Consider the following 23760-nt stretch of genomic DNA (forward strand, 5'->3'; position numbering starts at 1 on the left):
CAATCTTATCTGTCAGCAATTTATGCTTCTATGTGCTTAAATCCACCTCTGGTCTCTAGGTTTGAGGTTAAGCAGTTCCTTAAAAGTGCTCTTCATATCAAGCCTCCAAGAAAGCCTATTCAGCCTTCTTGGGACCTCAATTTTGTACCTGAAAATTTGACATAAGCTCCTTTGAGCCTACTTCCTCATCTTCATTGCAACATTGTACTTGGAAGACTGTTCTGTTTTTGGCTATTACTTCAGTCAAGAGGGTGTCTGAACTTTAGGCTAATGGCCATTCTTTCTTTCTTGTTTAGTTTTCCGTGGCGACAGGGTGGCCCTTCATACTAATCCTTCTTTTATGCCCAAGGTGGTCAGTTAGTTCTGTCTATTCATCTTCTTTCCATTTTTGCCTTCTCTACAGTTTGCCTGTGAGTAGGTCTGAGCAACTTTTTGTTTCTTTTCAACCCAGGACTTTGGGTTTGGCTGTTTCTAAGCAAAACATCTCCTCCTGTAAGGCTGTTTGTTTTTTTTAGTCATTGTTGGCAGTAGTTTGGCAAATGTCTTTCCTCACGTGTAAAGGTACATTCTACTAGTGTAGTTGCTTCCTCTGGTGCCTTTTCCAAAAGTCTGGATACCAGTTGTTTTATTGAGCCTTCTACTTGGTCCTCTATTCATACTTTTATTAAACAGCACATTTTGGATGTTGTTTCCAGGACCAGAGCAGGCTTTGCCAGGGCTGTCCTGCATAGGTTTGTGGAGGGTTTCAGTCTGCCCGCTTCCTCCCAGGCATCTTTTTGAGCTCCTGTACACTCTCCCTTAGGTGAAGAGTACTGTGAGAGTGATATGGAAGGACATAGTACAGCTGGATAAAATCTTACCATAACAGCAGATGACCTTCTCTTCACTGTTACAGTATTCAGTCCCTCCCTCCTTCCCCCTCTCTCTTGACTGTTACCCTGTGTTCTGGCTGCACTCCTGGCTGAGGGGTCCTTCTTTTTACTTCTGGATGCACATGTTCTTGTCACTGAGGGTATTCTTTTCCGTCTGAGGCTTTTTCTTTTCTGACTGTAGGTATCTGTACATCACCTTTTTCACTACGTTGTGCATGGGTGCATACTGTTGATTGTGTGGTGCCTATAACAGCTGAAGGCATTGGTATCCTGGACAGATGTTGGGGCTGATTCTGCACAGCTGTACTGTCTGAGTAGAGTCTGGAACATGTGGTATGCACTTGTGGGGTTTACTTCACCCTCAGTGTGGAATGCAGTTTAGTTTCAGGCAAGGACTTTGCAGTAACCACACAGACTGAATTTCTGTCCTTTAGAAAGATTAGAGGGGAGAACACAGGACTGTGGTCACATAAATGATTTGGTAGTATTGGAGCAGTTTAATCCCCGTGCTAAATTACTGTAGAAATGTGTAAACTTCTGATTGATAAAAGACTGCTCAACTAAACAAAAATATTTAGAAAACAAGCAGAGCTGGGCCAGCATGGAGAAACATTTATTATCTAATAAAACCATAAAACTGCATAAAAACAGCACAGGCATAGAAACTGGGATAAGCACTTTCATGCCAGAGCCTTTGTCAGGTCCTCCATTACTGCCAGTAGCCCCCCTCTTTTAAAGCAAAGAGCAACCACTTCAAATTTGTCTATGAAGTCTTCTCACTTTCATCAATGAACAATGACCTTTCTTGGTTTGTTGAGTGCATAGCAAGTACCACCACTTTGTTTGCAATTTGATGTCTGTAGAGCCACTTGAATAATGGAATTTGTAGATGCAACATTATTATTGGATGCTTAAGGAAGATTTAATACATGGATACATAAAAAGTACTGTTGGGAATCCTTCTGCATAGAACAAATATGCATTCTGCACATATATACCAGCATATTCTCAAGGGACAGTTTTTCATACCACTAGATCATGTACTTATGAAGAAGTATATATGAAGGGAACCGAACAGTTAGTGAAATGTCTTCTTGTTCATGGTTATAGATAACAAGAGGTCCAACAAGGACTCATGACCACTAGGGGTATGAGAAAAACAAGAGGACGTCCTTACTTTTCAGAGAATACTAAATCTGAACCAACCTGTCCCACACCACAGCAAGATAACAGTAATAAAAGTGGCCTAAGCTAATATGCTTACATATAGCAGTGATGTCTCACAAGTTTGGGAGATTATTCAAAATAATTGGTTTATACTAACAAGGGATGACAAAATAAAGGATATAATAAGTGAAGTTCTGAGGTTTTGCTTTAAAAATAAGATGAATTTGAAGAGACTCTGTTATAAGGATGGGGTTCCATCAAAGAAAACTAGCTTGAGGAATGGGACTTTTCTCTGCAGGAAATGTAGGGTATGTGCTTCAATTAACAGTAGTAACTCTTTTTATACATTTTGTTACTAAAGGGTTATTTCAGCTGAAAACCTATGCAGATTGTAACACCAAAAATATTATTTATGTAATACTTGTACACTCTGTAATGGATTTTATGTTTTTAAGAATAATCGATAATTCAAAGATAGAATTTTACGTCACCTCAGTGACATTAGACTAGGAAAGGACACCAGTGCTTTGTCTAAACATATCCAAGAGAATGCACAACAAGTTTACATTTATGTCATCAGAATTAGTACGTGATAATATTTGAGGTGGTGATCCATATAGTAAAACAGAGGTTTTGGAAAGTCGATGGATTGTTATTGTGTAGGCCAATTGGCTCCATTGATTGAGTGGAATGATTTTCTTGCAACCAATGTTGAAAGGGAGGAGACTTCTTAGATAAAAGTTTAAATTTTAATTGGTTGCTTTTGCTTCAAAGGGGAGGAGCAGTCACAGTAATGCATTATTTGATGAAAGGGAGGAGACTTCCTAGAGGAATTTTAATTGGTTGCTCTTTGCTTTAAGGGGGAGGAGTACTGTCAGTAATGGAGGATCTGACAAAGGCTCTATGAGTTGAAAGCACTTATCCCTGTTTCTATGCCGGTGCTGTTTTCATGCCGTTTTATTAGTTAATAAATATTTCTCTGTGGTGGCCATCTTAAAATACTGGGGCAGAAGTCTATCATTTCACCTTTACAGAAACCGAAGTGGTCATATTCACCAGCATAATACCAGTGAAGCTGACTCACCTCATTCTGTTCATCACTATATTAACTTTTTCACACACACATGCCTACACACCTTCGCTGCATGCTTGCTGACAGGCAAATTGGGTGTTGGAAGAAACCAGAGCACCTCAATAAAACCCACACAGAAATATGGAGGATATGCAGAGTCCGTACAAAAGGAGCCACAATCGAGAGCTCCGTGTAAGAGTCAAACATGGTGAAATTGAAAATCTACTTACTGTGCCAGTTATTGGCTTTCACACATATCTTGCCAAGACAACTAGAGATGGTCACTTATTGTGTATAGTACTGATGTTTGACTTTAATGAAACATCTTGTAACTCTTAAATATATTGCAAAACCCCTCCAACATGTGTACAAGCACACAGAAATGTATAAGCCGTAGCAGTGATCGTTTTTCATTTATAAGTACAATATGTTGTCTGACACTTATTTTGAACCTCTGAATCAGTGATTGTTTAATGGTGATCAAACAACAAGCATTCTTATTTTACACGAATGCACACCAGTGGAGCAAAGCTAGACTGAGTGCTTAACTTGATCGTGACAGCAGGTTCAGCCATTTTCATCAACAGACAGGCAATGTACCCTGCAATTATACCTGCACTGTTGACAGTGTCTGGCTCAGCTTCTCTAAATATGGCAAAATAACAGTAACAGATATCACAATAATGTATTTTAAGTGTGTTTCACCAAACATGTTATTCATAGTAAAAGCATTCCAACTTCAGCAGATGTACACTAGTCCTGCAACTCTACAGTCACGGTTTAAATTGAGCAAATGACAAAAGTGAAAGTAACAAAGTAACTGAAATTTACAGAAGTCCTCCACCCTGCAGTTATAGCTACTGTGACTGTGTACACCTCAGTCCTCAGATGTCTGATGGTAATCACCCTGCAGTTATAGCTACTGTGACTGTGTACACCTCAGTCCTCGGATGTCTGATGGTAATCACCCTGCAGTTATAGCTACTGTGACTGTGTACACCTCAGTCCTCAGATGTCTGATGGTAATCACCCTGCAGATGTTCATCGTGCATACAGCTGCAGTCATAACAGATGGGGTTCTCCTGCCGTCAGGCGGGTCCTCGGTCGGCCGAATTCCAAAGTCTAGGTCCAGCGTCGGTTGTCATCGCTTCTTCCCTGACGTCAGTGCGACAGGGATATAAAAGAACCAGCCAACGCCATTTTCTTCAGTCTTTCTTGCCATGCGGTGCCCGAAGCAGAAGCAGTTCGCAAGTGCCGGTTGGCCAGCTCCTGAGATTATGAAAAATTTGGAAACCAAAGTCTTCTTAAAAGCTAAGTACCCCATTGGGGAAACTTTTCTTGCCTCATATCGATGTCAGACAAAGTTAATAATTGTATTTCTTGTGGGAAGCAAATACCGCATAAGGATTTCCATTCCCTCTCTATACCTTGTTTAGGCCCAGACCACGACGTCTCGGTCTGTCGCTTTTGTGATGCATTCAACAAACGCACTATTAAGTGTCAGGCGGAGTTCGCCCAGCATTTTGTTGGGAAAACATTTAACTATACTATGTCGTCGAACAAGGACCGACACTCGAGGTCCGCGGCCTCTACCGACACCACGCCAAAGCCGACTACATGTGGTCCGGTTCTCAGCAAGGCGCCTACGCAACCCCTGATTACCGACACATCTTTGGCGGTGTCTCCTGTACCCGAGGTCGCAGGCTCCTCGGCCCACACCCCGACTACAGATACCGAAGCCACTCTTGGCGTTGAAACACAGAATGTGGACAGGTCCACCTCCACTCAAGGTGTCTTCAGACCTTCCTCTTCTTTCTCCATCAAGGCTTTCACCAAGTCTAAAGCAACCATGCACCCTAAGAGACCAGCTACACAGGGCCCATCTCCAGGCCCCATGCCTAAGAAACAGATGCTTAAAATGGCTGAGGATTTAATTACTCTAATCAGAGGTTCTCAGCCACCTCCGGACAAAAGGCCCAGATTGGAGGAAGATTCCCCCTCCTCTGATCAGGGCTCCATTAATTCAGAACACTCTGATGATCAGGAACAGTCTTACTCCCCTTTTGAAGACTCTGATGCAGAGGAGTCTATTCCTTCTGTATCCCCCCCTGAGGATTACTCATTTGGGGAAACTTTGCATACCTTAAGGGAACACTTCCACTGGGAAGGCCAGGATTATTCAGATTCCAAGAAAAGGCTCAGGGAATTTCTTTTGTTACCTCAGCACAGGCCTCTGGCTATACCTCCTGTCTTGGACATCCTAGATGATGTTTACTCTGAGGCCTGCCTTAACCCGGACTCTCTACCTCCAGCTCCAGTTAAGCCTGACAGGTACTACAGGGTTCCTGACTCACACCAATTTCAATACAAAAGCCATGCTGCTGACCTAGAAACCATCTCACAGGGGCCCAAGGGAGTTAAGGCCTCCATTGCCAAAAATCCATTGCCTTCCGAGAGAGATTCCAGATCCTTAGAAAGGTGGGGAAAAAAGGTGTATACCTCGGCTACCTTATCCATGAGGGCCTTAAACTGTCAGTTTCATATGCTAAAATACCAACAGTTTCTGTTACCTCAATTGAAAAGTAAAATGTCACAACCAGAACAACCAGACTTGAAGGAGTTGCAGGATTTGATGCATAGTGCAGAACAAGTGGGTAAACATACCTTACAATGTGGTTTTGATGCTCTAGAGGCCTCATGTAGAGCTGCTGTTACAGGCTCAGTCATACGTAGGCATGCCTGGCTCAAGGAACAAGCCTTGCCTGATCATGTCAAAGCTAAATTACTAGACGCCCCTCTTCAAAAGGATGTACTATTTGGGGCAAATGCTGAGGAAGTATTACGGAAAATGGAGGAAAAGGCTAAATCAATGCAAACTGTGAAAGAATTTCTGCAGGTTCAACCCCCATGTTTTAGTAGAAATTGGCCTTCCAAAAACTGGTCCTTTCCTGCCACAGACAGACCCCAAAGAGGCAGATACAGGCGCCCGAGGGGCAGAGGACAATCACAAGGATCGTACAGAGGCAGACAATGGCAAGCTCCTACACAAAGAGGTGGTGAGGACAACTCGCAATCTTTCAGAAAGCAAACCCAATGACTTTCCCCTTTGCATGCCAACCAGGTCTCAAATGGCAGCCCCCTTAGGAGGAAAGCTGGCACTATTCTCAAAAAATTGGCATGTTGTCACAAAGGACAAATGGATCCGGGACATTGTAAACAGTGGCTACAAATTCCATTTTCATACCCTTCCAAAAATGAGAGACATGCCAAACCTGCCACACAATCAAAGGGCAGAGGCACAAAAGCAAATTTCAGATCTTATAAACATGAAAGCTATTCAAGAGGTACCTACACACGAACAAGGTCAAGGTTTTTATTCCAGGCTATTTCTGGTGCCAAGGAAGGGAAAAGATTGGAGACCTATTTTGGATCTTTCCATCCTAAACACATTCCTATTCATACCAAAATTCAAGATGTTCACTCTACAGCAACTTCTTCCCATGCTGGGCAAGGAGTCTTGGCTGGTAACATTGGACCTCAAGGAGGCATACCTGCATGTCCCAATCAGACAAAATTGCAGAAGATACCTCAGATTTCTTGCAGGTTCAACCCATTATCAATTCTCTACATTGCCCTTTGGCTTATCTACTGCACCCAGAGTATTCACGAAATGCCTGGCATCAGTAATTGCCTACTGCAGACTTCAAGGGATACAAATATACCCTTATTTGGACGACTGCCTGATCCAAGCGGACAGGAAGCACATTCTTCTGAAACATCTGGCTTATGTAATACTGTTAACTCTCTGGGATACACAGTCAACAAAGAGAAATCAAGGCTAATACCCTCTCGGAAGATAATTTTCCTGGGTGCCAATTTGGACACAAACACCCAGATGGCCTACCTCACGCCAGAGAAGCAGGGGCAACTAATTCAATATTTCAGAACACTGGCAAATTGCACCAGGCTGACTGCAAGGAAAATCCTGCAGGCTCTGGGATTCATGGCATCTTGCATCTTACTGATCCCATGTGCAAAGCTGCATATGAGAAAACTACAATGGTACCTAAAAAACATATGGTCTCAACACAGCCACAGTTTGGAAACAATAATACCACTAATCCCATGTCTGCAAAAGGAATTTCTGTGGTGGGCTCAAGCATGTCAAACAAACACAGGTCTTCCATTCAGCAAGCCTCAAGCAAATCAAGTCATCACAACAGACACCTCGGACTATGCCTGGGGGGCGCACATGACAGACCGGTGCATTCAGGGCAAATGGTCCCAAAAAGAAAAGCACCTTCACATCAATCAAAAAGAAATGCTAGCAGTAATAAATGCTATTATAGCTTTCAAGGACCTTCTACAACCAGGTCAACTATTGATAAGAACGGACAACACCACAGTTATGTGGTACATAAACAAGCAGGGAGGAACACATTCTTATCCCCTATGCAGACTGGCCATGTCACTTTGGAACATGGCCATGGGCTTACAAATGAAACTACAAACACAGTACTTGCCAGGCAAGGAAAACACTCTGGCAGACCACCTAAGCAGGAATATGACAGATCCACACGAAAGGAAGTTGCATCCAAAAGTTTTTACAGAAATAATCCAAGAATGGGGAAGACCAGACATAGATCTCTTTGCCTCCCACAAAAATCATCAATTGACAAAATTCTGCTCAAGGATCTTCCATCCAAAGGCCTGGAGAGTGGACGCTCTCTCTTTCAGTTGGACATCAATGACAGTTTATGCCTTCCCGCCTCTTCCTCTGCTGCCCAAAGTCCTATTGAAGACCAGAGCAGACAGACCAAAGATGATCCTCATTGCTCCGGACTGGCCAAGGCAACACTGGTACCCACTCCTGAGGAGCCTGACACATTCCCCACCATGGACCCTGCTTCTAATGCCTCTTCTTCTAACTCAGCACAGCTTCAAAACTCTTCACAGTCAGCTAAAAACACTCAATCTAGCTGCATGGAAGATTCCTTATCACAGCAGGCCCTACTCTCCAAGTAGGTGCAGGATGTCATTTTGGAGGCCAGAAGGCCATCAACTAGAAAAGCTTACTGCACAAAATGGAAACGTTTTTGTGTCTGGAATGAGAAAAAGGGCCAGAACCCTGGAAAACTTAATTTACCTCAAATACTACAATATTTGGCTGAACTGCTAAGCAGTGGACTTTCGTTCTCCTCCATCAAAATCCATGCCTCAGCCATTTCTGCAGAATACAGCACTGATCCACCTTTATTTTCTCACCCTCTATTAAGACAGTTCCTCAGAGGGGCTAAGAATTTAAGACCTCCAAGGAAACAACCAATACCTGCTTGGGATCTTAATTTCATTCTGGAAAAACTGACTTTGCCTCCTTTTGAGCCAGCTGCCTCATCAGATTTGCAATATTTGTCCTGGAAAACAGGTTTCCTTCTGGCTATCACTTCAGCTTGTAGAGTTTCAGAACTACAGGTTCTCATGGCTGTCCAGCCTTTTATCATCTTCCATCAGGACAGAGTTTCCTTACGAACCAACCCGTCCTTTATGCCTAAAGTGATATCCAGGGTAGCTTTAAATCAGGCCATACATTTACCTACTTTTTATCCTAATCCTCAAAACAAAGGGGAGAGATTACTACATTCCTTGGAAATCCACAGACAACTGCGTTATTATTTGGACAGAACAAAACCTTTCAGAAAATCAGAACAGCTCTTTGTGGCCTATGTGGTAGGAGCTCAAGGAAAGCCAATTTCCAAACAGACAATCTCAAAATGGATAGCCCATTGCATACGCTTTTGCTATTCCTTTCATGGCAAAACTGTACCTACAGGCATTAGAACTCATTCCACCAGGGCCACAGCCACCTCTGCAGCCTTCCTCAGAGGAGTTCCTACCAAGGATATTTTGGAAGCAGCCACTTGGAGTTCTGTGCATACCTTCTCCAAGCACTACAACCTACCATTATACACCAAATCTAGAGCAGGCTTTGCCACTGCAGTCTTGCAGGGCATTTTGGCTCCTCCTAGTTCCACCTAGTGCCTACCACCCCTTTCTTAGCTTTGGGATTCTACCCAGCTGTTATGACTGCAGCTGTATGCATGATGAACATAGTACAGTTTTGTACCTACCATAAATGTAGATGTTCGAGTGCTAATACAGCTGCAGTCCAGGTTTCCCTCCCTCCTTCCCCTCTAGGGGTATTCTTTTATGGTGTATTTGCTTGCAACTACTGTTTTTTGATTATATTGCATTGCATTATTACATAATTTTATGTATTGCCTTCCTTCTGGGGGCACCTGACATCTGAGGCAAGAAAAACTGAAGAAAATGGCGTCAGCTGGTTTTTTTATACCCCTGTCGCACTGACGTCAGGGAAGAAGCGACGACAACCGACGCTGGACCTAGACTTTGGAATTCGGCCGACCGAGGACCCGCCTGATGGCAGGAGAACCCTATCTGTTATGACTGCAGCTGTATTAGCACTCGAACATCTACATTTATGGTAGGTACAAAACTGTACTTTATAGCTACTGTGACTGTGTACACCTCAGTCCTCAGATGTCTGATGGTAATCACCCTGCAGTTATAGCTACTGTGACTGTGTACACCTCAGTCCTCAGATGTCTGATGGTAATCACCCTGCAGTTATAGCTACTGTGACTGTATACACCTCAGTCCTCAGATGTCTGATGGTAATCAACCTGCAGTTATAGCTACTGTGACTGTGTACACCTCAGTCCTCGGATGTCTGATGGTAATAAAAATGATGGTCACCATACTAGCTACTGTGACTGTGTACACCTCAGTCCTCAGATGTCTGATGGTAATAAAAATAATGGTCACCATACTGTGTCACATGCCAGCAGCAGCAAAAGACTCTCAATAGTAGCCCTACAAATATATCCACTGTCCATAGTTGGTTGCTAGTTATGTTTAAAAAAAAAATTGCCTCATACTATCGCTGGGTGCTGTTGTTGTTTTCCAACACACCAGTCACATGTTTTATGATTTTAATTATGTTGGCTTTCTGTTTCTTGACATCACACAATTTGTCTACCTTTAGTTAGTGAACTGGGTAGCCTGTGGAACAGCAAGGAACGGAATGGCCACAGATTAGTCAGATGTACAAAACATTCCTCATATGATCCTGTGTCTGTTTTAAACAGGGGTGCAGCAGCCATTTATTTATTTAATTTTAAAGTAAAGAAGAGCTTCTTTCAGTTATTTTTGCTAGATGTGATTTCCTTAGTCTCAGCTTGTAAAGTGCTGGATTAAGGGCCTCAAGAGCTTGAAACTGAAACTTGTGACAGTCTTTTGTATTGTGTGTGCGTGTGTGTGCATGTGCAAAGATGTGTGTGTACAAGGAAGAGGAGTTTGGGGAACAAAGACTACACTTTAAAGGGGTTGTAGGGGCCTCTCTTTGAACACCCATGGAGTGTAAATCTGTTTGTTTGCATTCAGTTCAATGTTTGTTTGCATTCAGTTCAAGCAGAAGCTGTATAAAGCAGCTGGTTCTGTAGTGCATGTTATAAGTGATGCTATTCTGGAGTACATGTATGTGTTTGTGCGAGTGTGTGTGTATGTTTATGTCTTATATATATATATATATATATATATATATATATATATATATATATGTGTGTGTGTGTGTGTATATGTATGTGTGTATGTATGTATATATATATATATATATATATATATATATATATATATATATATATATATATGTATGTGGGTCTACTTCACATGACTGAAATTTCTCTTGACTGACTTTCATTTGACTGAGACCAAAATACCTGATTTTCAAAATACTGAAAACTCATTTGACTGAAACTCATTATACTGAAATTTTACAATGCTAAATTTCAAACTACTAACTTGTAAACCATAGACATGCACATTTACAGCACCAATGAATAACTCTTTCCAGACCTTAAAAACTACTTCTGTACCCTCTTAACAGAAACCGGGTGATATAAAACTAAACTAGGTAGGGGGTATGCCCCCTACACCCATCCTAACTATATATACTAACTCCAGGATTGCACTGCAATGGGGAAAAGGGCATATACCTTACCTTACAGTAGTCTACACGCTGCCAGTACTGCTGGGAATGCACAAAACATCCGCCATATTACTTGAGATACTTCCCATAATAAGAAACACTACAACACTACTTTCTACATGACTATCTGTGTTCTGACATTCGGCACTGTAAGTTATCGTAATCACAAGCAAGTCGCAGGAGAAGGAAAACCCTCCTGTCTGTGGCTTACAATTCAGTATAACGAGATTCAGTCAAATAAGTTGTCAGTATTTTGAAAATTCGTTATTATGGTCTCGATCAAATGAAATTCAGTCAAATGAGATTTCAGTCGTGATGTTATATAGATTGTGTGTAATGTACATATACATACTTTTTATGTACTGTGATACCATGCAGTCTGTGGAACAATCTGTTCTAGAATTATAAATTTGATTACAACTTTCATTTGAGGGAAATAGTGCATCAAATGTTAAATGGGTCATTAGATTGGCCTGCACTTCAAGATCAAGGTCAAATGAAATGCAATTCTTGCATTGTCTTTTGCTATGTTGCTTACAAATGTTGAATAAGCAGTGATTCACAACATTATTTGTGTATAAAAGTAGCTAGAAATCAGTTTGCATATGTTTTACTGTGGGCTGCAGCCCCCAGTCAAACAGCTGAGGAATAGTACTGTAATAGTTCTTAATTTGTTTTGTATTTGAAAAAAAAACAGTCAGAATCTGCCATGTATACAAATGTCAGCTGAATGCCTTATTTATTTATTTTATTTTACGTTTGGTTACTGGGATAGTCTGATTGGACACAGGTCCCTTTTCAGCGGAGACCTGGGGAAAAAAGCTCATCAAGCAACACTTAACAGAATACATTTCCAACAAAGCTTCAAAAACGGCCCACAAGCAAAAACTGACAAAATACAGTTCCAACAAAGTTCACAATTTACAATAATAAGTTCGATCACTGATTAGCAACTGAAATGTAAAGTAGTCAGGGGCAGCTCGTGGCATCGGGCTGCCGGACTGCAGCCCCCTCAGCTAGACAGCTGAGTAGTTTATTTTTTTTTTTATGTAAAAAAAAAAAAAAAATGAAAATTAAATCTGTTTTTATACTTTAAATTTCGAGTCCGCGACTCGAAATTACGCGCATGCGCATTGCGCGCTTCAATCGCAACAGCGTTTTTTTTTTTTTTTTAATTCTTGCTGCAATGTTTTCATTGCAGCCCGGAGGAGCAAAGAAGGCATCATTGTGATGCCCAGAACTCCCAGAAGTCTATGCGGTTGAGACACAAACCGCATAGACATGGAAGGGGCTCGGACTGCGACGTCCGCAGGCACGTCATGACGTGCTTGCTGGGCAAATGCTGCTGATTGGTTGTCGCTCTCTTCCCGGGCTTTATGTGCTGGGAAAAGAGCGAGAAGCAAACAGTTGCAGCCAGTTTCGGTTGTGGACTTGTGGTGGATTGGATTTTATTTGCTTGCCTTGGCGGCCTAATTTTGTTCGCTGGACGTGACACAGCAGCTGAAAAAAAGAAGAAGTAAGTAAGTACATAGTTTATTTTCTTCTTGGTGTGGTGGTATGTATGTGACACCAGTAAAGCTTTTCTTCATCCCTCCATTCTGCTGGGAAATGACAGTTTCTGTTTCTGTAGTTGAGGTACATTCTTGTGAGCTTACAACAGATAAACCAGAGCAACTCCTCTACTACCTACAACCCACAGCATTAGTGCTGCTGATAGTATTACTGTATGTTTTATTTAAGTGTTACGTAGTACAGAAGTATGCCTATAGCAATCATGCTTTCCTAATGGGTGCTACAGGCTTGAAGACATAATGAAAGTGAGGAATAACATGCGATAAAATAGTCTTATATTATGTATATCAGCACCCTGCCTAGATTGGTTTGAGATCTTCCATCATTACTTGCAAGGAAGGTAACCAGAATTTGCAAATATCAGTCTGGCCGAACCCAAATATTGCTTTTTGCTGTTCCGTATGTACCTTTCAGAACTTCACTTTCCTTTGTAAACCAGTGTATGAATGATCTAATAACTAGATGGTTTAAAACTTGTCACACTTTTGCATCTGAATGATGACAAGCAAACATTACTGAGTTAACATGGACGACCACAGTTGTAGTGCTTTGAAGGGTCTGTCTGCATAACAACAGGCGTTCGTCAAGCTTCTGTTGTACATTATTATGTTTACAGGATCATGAATGGCATTTATTCATTTTTCCAAGTAATAGAGGGAGTATAATTAACAAAATAACAAAATAATTCATTTATTATTGAATGGATTTTAAATTGCTTTTTTAACTGTGATAGTCCAGCTGAGTAAATCTGCCCTTTCTGGCAGAAGTTCATGGACAAAAAAACTTCTGAGGTTACAATTATGTAGCACTCTGATGTAATGCATTTGAAAAAGTAGATAAAGATTCATGCAAATGTTATAAACAAATTAACATACTAAATAAGGAATACAAATAAATGATGGCTGGCTTCATGGGAGGGGAATAAACATTACACCAAGCTGCTATTTTTAATTTTTATATAACCTCCAGTTCTGTGTCCTTGGGAAGCATACCTTTCTTAGAGGACCACATTTGAAGAACCTTACTTTTAACACTTTATTATAATCAGTTGTGCTATGTAAAATTATTCGCATCGCCCAGATGGCTGCTAGCTATCAGACCCTCTTTTGGTCAGTAAGTCTATTCGTTCTCATCACTGAGTAATGGCAGAACAAGAGGGGGTCATCTTCCAAGGAGCTGTCAGTGTGGGTTCCAAGATTTTAGAGTTTTCTTTCCATTCCTATCAGTGCATGCACCCAGCAAGGTGCTAGGGAAGAGAGTGCATTGGGCTGTCCATGAAGGGCATCCCTCTTACTTCCACAAGGGATGTATCTTTCAATCAACCCTGCCCCTCCTGCAGCAAAAGTGGTGGGTTCTCTGTCTCCATCATGGAGATTGTACCACCCTCTGGTTCTCTGAATGCACGCATATCCCTCCTTTGCTCCTGGAGAGGGGAGTAGGCTATGTCTTCATCTTGCCCCAGCATGAAATGTCTTGTGTGTTTTACATTGTTATTTGTTGACTTGGTTACAGCCATGAGTAAATATGTTACCAAGATTTGTGTACATGGACTGTGAGTTTCAGGTACGTTTTGATGGAAAGCTGTATTCTGACGCATATAGTCTTGAGGAATTGTACTGGGTCACTTCACAACTACTGTATGTAGTTCATTCAGCTACTGTATGTACTTGTACTCATGCAGTAAGATGTTAAGTCTGTCTAGTATGGCATGGGTGGTACTTGCAGATCTCTTGTCTCTTCAAAGAGAGAAGTTCATTTAGCAGTAGCCAAATCCTTCCATTAGGTGACATTTGCTAACAGTCCCTCAGCCTGTTCCTTTGCCATCTTTGTATATGTTCAAAGCTTATAGTTAAACTCCAATTGTAATCAGATCACAGGAAACAGGTCAGGCTGTGACAATTTCAACATTTTCATGTTTATAAAGGTGACCACACACACAGGCTCGTTGGCTCTATACGCAGTTTATCATTCTTCTCTCTCAAAAGAAGAATGTATAAAGTGTCTGTGTACAGATTTCTGCAGAATATCCAGATTTTCATTAAAGATTGAAGTTAGAAAATGACAGATGTTTTGAGTTTCAGATTTCATACCCTACAGAAAATTCTGATGCAAGACCTACTAAACTTTTTAAGTTTGTAAGTGCAACATTTAAAAATTGTCTATATTTTTGGGCCTTTGTCCTACTTTTATTTATGGCTTTATCCAGATTTCTTGCTCTGAGGTTGAGAGTATATGAAATGTGTCAGGGCCATCACCATCAGCCAGAGCCATTTCAAATTGTGACATACTTGTTGTACCCCACTCCCTCATGTAGTGACTTTAGAAGGGTCCAGGCAAGGAGCAGTTAAGCGTACCCAAGGTAGACACAAGCACAGTCATGGCTTTTAATCTGTCCTTTATTTTGCAGAATGTTCTGGTTTTCTGTCATATTTTTATACTGTTTATTTATGCGGATTCAGCAAATGCATTTTGTTGGTTGGCTGCTTGTTTTTTTATACTTTAGTTTGACTGGCATTCTAGTAATGTATTTAAAAAGTAATTTATTTTTTCATGCCTCACAACCTTTGTTTCCATCTAGATATTAAGTAAGCTGTCATGCAGCCAAGGCATTGAATTTTTTTTTCTTCTCTGCTTCATTTTGTCTTGATTGGACTCTCATACTGATAGTTTGGCACACAGTGTATTTAAAGTACCAGTTTTTGTGGTTTTGAGCATAGTGAAAGAATGCTAGCAAATGTACTTTTTCTGTAAGAATAAATGTTTACACACTTCGCAGTCTTGGTTTCTGCATCTAAAGTAGCAAAATGTAAGGTAACTTGTTGAGGGACATAATATTAGCCTCATGACTGTGTGTCTGTGTGTGTATATATGTGTGTGCGTGTATATGTATGTATGTATGTGTATATATATATATATATATATATATATATATATATATATATATATATATATAAAACAATGTGTGCTGTGTAGATTATTCAGCATGCGCCATACTGACTGAGCATTTATTTCATGTAAATAAGTAAGCATGTCCAGCATTGATCCCATTGCACCATAGCTCCACCCCGTTTAGTTGACCACACCCCTTCATGTTAGCCCCGCCCATTCATCTGTCTCCTGCAGCCCCCCTTTGATTTGAAGTCACCAGCCGCCACTGAAAGTAGTTATGTGTTCAGAGAGGATGTAACAGTAATTTTGTGAGAATGTAGAGAGGGAGGCCTGTTATAGGAGGAAGTCATTGGAGAAGAGCTGGTGACATAAAGTAGGACTAATCAGATTTCAGGATGGAGTGATGATTCGTAAAGGTTGGGAATGAAGGTAGAGCAATAGGTTAGCCAGTTCTTAGACAGTTACATAGCCAAGTGTCACTTACGTAAATTTTTAGTGCTTTTTTTTAATTGTGTAGAAGAGGACAGTGAAGGGATGTTTGTGGGCAGAGTCTGCCATTTTTAGCTTGAAATTTGAGTAAAAGGAAGCTCCAGCTGATTAATTCGAGGAGAAGTTTGTTACTGGAGCATAGTACTCTATTACTGGAGTAGGGATGAAAGAATTTTTTTGATGTGGGTATTTTATCTAGGTAGTAAATGATCTTATAGGCAAATATCAGTTCATAAGTTCATAGTTAGGTACTAGGTTACCTGCCCGAGGGCATTTATAAGCCTAGCCAGAGTGTGTCGGCTTTCGCCACCCTATTGATTAAGTAACTGATCCTCTGTCAAGCAGAGCCAATGAAGTGATCCCAAGGGTGTATTTTCTGTTACCCATCCACTCGTCATGGTTTCTCAAGTGTGTTAGTGAGGGGCTCTGCCTAATGTAGTTGGGAATTTTGTTCCAAAGCATGGGGAGTCTCTGTGATAGGAATGTATCCCTCCAGCATGTTCTATTTATTGTTGTGGCGAGGTTTAGCTCACTAGAGCGCGTGGCTCGCAGTGACTTGGATTTCTCAGGTGGAGCATGTCTATCAATTCTGAGTTGGACATGGCTTTGTAAGTCAGGCAGAGATCACCTGTGAGTAAGCGATATGCCACTGAGTACAGCCGGAATTTTTTCAGTCTGGCTGCATAGGACATATGTTTGTGGCCAGTAATTCTCTTGGTGAGGTACTTTTGTGGTCTCTCCAGCTGTTGGAAGTGTCTTGTGAAGTACATCCCAAATGGGGATGGGTCTGATGAGTGACGAGCAGAGGGGCACTACAACCTCTTTATTTCTAGATGTGAACCCTTTAGTAATTGGGTGGGCCACATAGAAGGATTTCCTAACTACTTTGGAAATATGATTGTCAAAGGAGAGATTACCGTCTACCTGGGTCCCCAGATCTCTTATTACCTCTTCTGTATTAAGGGGGCTGCCACATATGTGGTAATTCATGGGTGTTTTGTTTTTCCCAAACGGGATGACTATGCATTTTTTGGCATTTAGCTTGAGGCCATGACTTTGACATCAGGTGTCCGTCTCAGTAAGGCCCTTTTGGAGGATGTCCGTGTCAGCCGGAGGGTCAGTTATGGCTCCCAGTTTGTAGTCATCGATGAACTTGGTTAGCCATAGTCCTCCTGTGTTTGCCTATACTTCTGAGAAGTATATGCCGAACAGTAGGGGTTCCAGGACCAAGCCTTGCGGGACTCCATTTGTGACTGGTTTAGAGTCTGACCTGGAGCCCGCTATTCTTACCGTGTGAGTTCTGTCTGTAAGCCAGATGGCAAACCATCTCGTGACATAGGGGTTTATGTTCAGGCTGGTGAGTTTTTCTGTAATATCCGAGTGGAGAATGGTGTCGAAAGCCTTGGCGAGGACAAGGTAGGCTGTGTGAACAACCTTTCTCTCATCTATGGCCTTGGTGACTGTCTCGAAGAAGTCAACCAGGTTTAGGAGGCATGATCTGCCCTTAACAAAGCTGAACTGGGTCAGGTCAAGTGTTTGGGAGTTCCCAATGCCTTTGTTAATGAGTTCCATGATGATGCACTCCATAGCCTTGCAGACCAGGCTAGTCAGGCTTATGCCATAGTTTCCAGGGTCAGTTGTGGTCCCACCGTTGTGGAGTAGAATAACCGTTGCTGTGCACCATTCTATGGGCAACGTAGCCTTTGGAGAGGCTGGGGTTGAACAGTGTGTTTAGGTGGGGGGGTTAGTTCGTTCTGTAGTTGATGCAAGACACAGCCTGGGATACCATCTGGCCCCATTGACGCTGTGTATTTGGCTTTTGAAAGAGCTTTTTTCACCTGTGCGTCTGTGAATTCCAGGACACTGCACTTTTCCGGTATTGTTGTGGGCCCTTTGGGGGTGAGAGGGGGGTGACGTTTGCACTGAATCTATCTGCCAGGATGTTGGCAATATCAGTAGGTTCAGTATATTTTGTGCTATTTTGCACTAGTTCAGTGCATATCTGTGAGTTGCCACTTAGATTAACATAGATAAAGAAGGCTTTGTGGTTATCTTTTGAATCCTTGGCTATTTTTCTTTTGAAGTTAACCTTGGATGATTTTATGAGGGACTTTAAGTTTCTTACTGATACTGATCAGGGATGCCTTTCCTTCTTGGGATTTGCTTTTTTCCTGAACTAGTTTCCTCCTCCTATTGTATAGCCTGTTTATGGCAGGGATCCACCAGACTGGTTTCCTTCTCTTAGGGGACTGAGTCTTGGTTTTGCTAGGGATGGCACGATCCATGCATCCTCTTAGGTGCTCATAGAGTGCATTTGTAAAGGTTTCTGCATCTTGGGCAGCATTATCCTTTAGCGTGAGGGCTGTGAAACTTGCCGCCTCTGTCTTAAGTAAGGTGAAGTTTGCTTTAGAAAAGTTTTTTACTGTGCTTTCCTTAGTTGGGGGTGGTGGTGGGGTGAGGACATCGAGTGATTAGTTTATGGTCTGATCTAACCAGTGACGGGTTGACCTCCAGTGTGGAACACCTGTCTCCCATGTTTGTGATGACCAGGTCCAATATGTTTTCACTTCTGGTAGGGGAGTTTACCAGCTGATCCAGGGCATTTGAGTTGATGAATTCCAGGAAGCGCTGGGCCTGGGAGTTTGTATTCTAATAGTTTTCCCAGTTAATGGTAGAGTAATTGAAATCGCCCAATATCAGGGTGTTTGCTAGGACCTTCATGTTTCCCAGTGCCTCCAGAAAGGCGGAGTGGTGGTCCTGGGTGATGGAGGGTGATCTGTAGCAGGCCACAATTTGCATTGCAGATTTGCCCGATGTTAGTTGCACATGGATGATCTCAGAGGTATCATGCTGCACCACTAACCTGGAGGTGTAGATATCATTGATGAATATGGATGCACCCCCTCCTTTTGTGTTTCGGTCCGTGTTCTATGGCCGAAACTTGTGGCATGAGTTGTATTATAAAGGAGGAGCTGTGGAAGTTCAAGCCAGTTTAGTTGTTTGAGGGCGAAGCAGTGGTGTGATTGAAATGGCGAATCAGTGGTAAACTTACCGATTTTGTTATAACAGGCCTGTAGTTTTGTTACATCTGCTTTTCTTAGGTTATTAAGTAGGGGGAAAGCCTACAGGAGTATAGAGATGAGGTGTGTTTGTGCTATTGCAGACTTGATGTTTTTTGTGAGATACTGTTTATTTCTGTATAGTACACCTATTTTTTGTGCGCTTCTTTTTATGGTCAAGGAGATATGGACATCGAATTTCAAGTAACAGTCCATCTCAAGCCCTAGTAGTTTATTTCATTGTTGGAGATATCTGGTTTGAGCCATGTTTCAGTTAGTAGAACTGTATCTGGTATGTACATGGAAAGGTTTGCATGAAGATTGTTTTTTTTTTTTTTTTTTTTTTTTTTTTATGCTTCTAGCATTGCTATTTAATATCAGCAAGTTAGAAGCTTTCCTAGGGAGTTGGAATATGGTGTTGGTGGGCTTTTGACTAAGCAGGGTGATATTACAGTTTGAGGGTTCCAGACTGGGATGTGTGTCACCATGGAGTGCCAGTTTAGTTACAATGTGTACTATTGTTTTCAAGAGTTTAGTAAAGTACTTTTCATTTTTAGTGGGTAGTCTGTTGGAGCGGTGGAGGATAGGGTAGGGGACAGGATGTGGAGGTTGGTAGATGCATGTAGGAGTGATGGGTATATGGAGAGGATGAAAGACTTGCCTTTTACACCATTGAAGGCTGTTGTGACATGATGGGGTTTAGATTCATGAAGGTTATTATGAAGCGATGTAATATGTGTGATAAGTATTAAAAGTGTTATTTATGTAATTTGGAGTTGGAGCATGTTTACAGTAGTATATCTGTTCCTGTAATCCCATGTTTAAACCACCTTAAATATGTTCTTTAGTCTAGAACGCCGAACAAATACTTTATAAACATCTATAAATCAGCCAACTGTTCTCTATCTATTTTTAAGATTTTCTCCTATTACTAGCCTCTTGAACTGTATAATTAACTTACATAATTTTTATTTTTCTTATGCAGCTGTGTAAACTGAATTACTTAGACTATCACATCGGATTGAATCACTGCTTCAGTTGTAATATTTAACATCTGTATCTTGCCTATACCATTTAAAGATGACTATGTCCTTCTATTCTCATGTTGCGGTGTTCTGCATGTTGGTTTTCTCCTCTTGTCTCATGTACATATGGCCAGCATACAAAAGTTTTCAGTCCCTCTGAGGTGCATGTCGGCATGCACCAGCCACCAGAACTTCTCAGCCACCAGTCGTATGCCAGGTGCTACAGCCACTGTTGATGTCTGATTCATATAAATCAGTTAAGTACCCGTTGGGGACCTTTTCAGTCCTTCCTTTAAAGTTGTATTGCCTGTTCATGTCATTCAGAAAGGGTAAGTGTCGGTGCGGCCACTAGATCCCTCACAAGGATGCCTAAGATAAGTGCCTTTTCTGTTTGGGACAGTTGTACGACCACAACTCCTGCCCTATCTGCCAGGAGTTTGTACCCAAGACCCTTTGTAGCCGCTTGCACGTGTTAAACCTGTACTTGGAAAACCAGTGGCTTATCACTTTAGGGATGGAGGGCTCCTCAGACGTTTCTTCAGAACTGCCAAAAAAGAAGGCCAAAACCCTATGGCCTTCAATTACCGCTGAGCCTCTTCCGTCTGGTCCTCAGCCTATGGCCGACTTTGGCCTGGTAGACGGAGCTGGATTTGGATCTGCCACACTGGATAGAGCGGTTGCCTTCACGGATGAAGCACAATCCCTCGGCGAGTGCACATCTGCTGAGGCTATACCGGCTTCTCACTCCAATGCCGGGGGGGGGGACCAGCCCACTCAGAAGGCCCATCTGATCCCTCCGATCCTGTACTGTCTGCAGATTCTACACCTCGACAGATGCCTGCTAGGCCCCTTAAAAGAAAGGAAAAGAGAGCATATTTCTGCCTCTCCTGAAAGCATGCCGGATTGGCAGGCTTTTAGTCAAAGCCTTTTTTAGTGCTTTGATGGTCTTGAGGTCTACCTCTGCTGTTGGTGCTCCCACATCCCCTGCACTCTCAGATCTCAGACCCTAATACTAGGGAAGGGGAGGATTTCTCTGATTCCTCAGAGGAATCACTTTTTTATACTTCACAGATTTCATCCCCTTTGTGGTATGGCTCCCCTGAGGAAGAATCGGTTGATCCAAACTCTTTAGCAAAACATGTAACACTTGGAGAAACTATCGCCAGGGTGAAGGAGCACTTCAAATGGGAATCCTCTGAAATGACTGAGGTCCAAAAAAGATGTTATGACCTCATTCAGATGGATTCCCCAAGCCCATCTGCTTTTACAGCCATCCTTCCTGCATTTTTAGATGCATTCTCAGCATCTCTTAACCCAGATACCCAATCTCCTGTTCCATGCAGAACACACAGACTTTACAAGGTGCCTCACACCACTATGCAACTGCTCAAGTGTCACCAGCTGATCCAGCCACCATCTCTATATCTACGGACAAGGCCTCGAAGCTCCTTTGCACTACCCCAATTCTCACTGCCGACAAAGACAGCAAGACTATGGAATGTCTGGGTGAAAAGATAATTTACTTCTGCTACCTTGTCCTTCAAAGAAACAAACTACCAAACTCACATGGCCAAGTACGCCTTATCCCTCTTGGAATCTGCCTCCAAACTCCTGGTGGATATTCCAGACTGCCCTGCCAAAGCATCCCTGTCCTTTCTCCTGGCTCTCTTTTTTTCCCCAAGATGTTATGTAGTCCAATCTCACCTACATTCTTACCCGTGGGGTTCGGAGCAGAACCTCGGCTCCGACTTGGCCATACACTAGCTCGAAGTCTTTCAATTGGCTGGGCTAAGAAGGTACCCATGCTGCACTGCTCCCTTTCCCCAGATCTCGTTTGCCGCTCGTATAGCTCGGACGTGGTCTTGCTCTTGGCTGTGGCTAAGTATCACTTTTGTCTTTATTGACAGTTTCTTGCTTCAAAACAAAAAAAGCTATTTTCATAGTTGTGTGTGTACTGGTCTAATTTTTGGTGTAATTCTTTTCTGGGAATATTGTCTTTTGTGGTGTCCCGCTAACTGTTTCCCCCTACGGGCTAGGCCCATTTCAGTTAGAGGACCTAGTCCACCCCTTCTTCTGTGTGGCTTGTTAGTGTTAGTAGGTACCTATCCCTCGGGCTAGGACCATTTAAGTTTAGAGGACCTAGTCCTTTCCTTGTGTTCCTGTTGAGACCGATTAAGTTAGAGGTCTTTTGTAATTGTCTGTTGGCTTTCTTAGTTTCCGCCCTTTATATATTAACGGTTGATCGTTATTAATGGTTGGTGGTTTCTCTCATTATGTCTAAGGATACGAAAGAGCCTAAGCCCTCTGGCTTTAATAAATGTGCTAAATGTGGCTATAAGATGTCTATCACTGATGGACACTCTGTGTGTATTGTCTGGGGGCTATTCATCTCCAGGAATCTTGTACATTTTGCCATGCATTTAGCCGCATGTTCTTCAGGAGAGGAAGAACAACTAATTTTGAAAGGACTTTTAAAACCCTCCTTCGAGGAGGATTTGTGGAAGGGCTTCTAGCTTCAAGTCCTCTCCCTCTAAGAGTAAAACTTATAAGGCAAAAAAGCGTTCTCCGGCTCCATTTGTATCCTCAGAGCCTCTGGAGAAAGTAGTGAAATCTACTGTGGCATCCTCGGCTCTACTGTCCTCTGAGCCACAGGAAGTTAGTGTATTGACTGAATCTGCTTCGGCTCCAAGTCCCTTGGAGCTGATTGCGGAGGTGCTAGTTCAGAACCGGTCTCCAAATTTTAGGCTGGTCTCTCCTCCTCTTAGGTCTCCTTCAGAGAGGAGGTCTAGATCTCCTTCCTTATCTTCTAGGTCCTCCAGGACTGGGGATGTAGATAGAGTGGTGCAGAGACTGCTCCAGTCACCGGTACTGGCAAAATTGTTTTCGGCTCCAGCCCATTCGGCTCTGGAGCCTGTCACCCAGCCAGTGTCGATACTTCCTCCGATCGAATCTCAGCTTTCGGAGCTGGAGTAGTTGGTGCTGTCTGATGTCCCTAGGTCTGCTCCGATGGCCCATCCTGGCTTATCAGCTCTGGCTTAAGCTCCAACCCTGTCAGCTCCGTCCATGGAGTCCAGGACTCATGGTTCCTCGGTCGGACACGAGCGGGCGGCCTCGGGTCACTTTTTGGCTCCTAGCCTCCCTCTCGGTGCTTCGATGTGGGTGAGCCTGACCCCTGCTTTGGCTTCGGACCTTGTCCCTTCTGCTCCGAGGACTTCCATGGCTGGTCGATCTTCGGAGCCGGGGGGGGGGACCAACTTTCAAGGCCATGCGGAGCACACTGGCCAGGTCCTCGACGGCATCATTCGGCACTGACACTCTGTCCCCTCCAGCTCCAGTGCGGGTCTCTGATCGCCCTCTATCTTTTGACAGCGGAGACCCAAGGCCTCAGGGTACCCCCATGAGTGGTCCCCATTTTTCTGAGGACCTCAATGTTTTTGCCTGAGGAGCCACCCAGAAAAAGAACATGCAAGAGGAAGCACATTGACTCCCAAGATGAGTCCCTCACATCAGACACCGACCTCGAGGAATCGAAGGGGTCCCCCAAGTCATC

The 23760-nt window shown here is 42.7% G+C and overlaps 1 protein-coding gene across 1 annotated transcript in view; it reads left to right on the top strand.

Annotated features, from left to right (window-relative positions):
* Positions 1-23760, top strand: part of DHCR7 (7-dehydrocholesterol reductase) — a 775245-nt gene that overhangs the window by 69696 nt on the left and 681789 nt on the right. The window lies entirely within an intron of this gene.

This window comes from Protopterus annectens, chromosome 9.part0 (genome assembly GCF_019279795.1).
Source record: "Protopterus annectens isolate FY-2018-M chromosome 9.part0, PAN1.0, whole genome shotgun sequence".
Lineage (NCBI taxonomy): Eukaryota > Metazoa > Chordata > Ceratodontiformes > Protopteridae > Protopterus > Protopterus annectens.